Source organism: Aphanomyces astaci, assembly GCF_000520075.1.
Source record: "Aphanomyces astaci strain APO3 unplaced genomic scaffold supercont1.78, whole genome shotgun sequence".
NCBI classification, from domain to species: domain Eukaryota; phylum Oomycota; class Saprolegniomycetes; order Saprolegniales; family Verrucalvaceae; genus Aphanomyces; species Aphanomyces astaci.
In genome coordinates this window covers 257,748-258,447 of record NW_009798341.1, presented here as the reverse complement: position 1 = coordinate 258,447, position 700 = coordinate 257,748, and positions in this window count along the sequence as shown.

Sequence of the window (700 nt, the reverse complement as noted above, 5' to 3'; positions counted from 1 at the left end):
ATTAAAAATACGTCTTAATAATCCTTTAAAATATGTGCAGTTGAATGCTACCAAGTATACGTACAGTGCATTGGATATGTTATTCAAGTGAAGTAACGTCCGAAATACGCAATAATAATCCTTCAAGATATGTGCCGCTGAATACGCAGTACACGTTACACATAGTGTACGTACAGTACTGTATAGTACATTGGACTACCCTTCATTTCCAATCCGAGGTAGTATACGTTAATCATGTGAAGTAACATTCAAAATAGGACTACTCTTCCATACAAAATCGATAGAGGGATTTGGCGATACTACAAAAGGAGTACCTCGAAGTATTAACTGTAAGGGTCTCAAAGTAATACTTTAAGTATAACAATTCACAGGGAGACTGCACCCAAAGCGTAAGCTGTATACAATATGTCGTTGTTCGCAGTCTCCTCTGCGTTGGGGTGAAGATTTCGGGCGATCAAGATGTTGTTGTCGATGTCGATGATGTTGTGTGTGTTCGCAGTCTCTCTGCGTTGGGGTAGAGATTTTGGGCGATCAAGATGTTGTTTTTGTCTGTGCACACATACTTTAATCAAGTCTAAGCAACCGTCCCAAATGCGTCAAAATAATCAATACATACTTTAATCAAGTTCAACGTAACTGCCAAAATGCGTCATATTATGCTATCTCAAGATATTCAATGCACTATTTGGACCAAAGTATA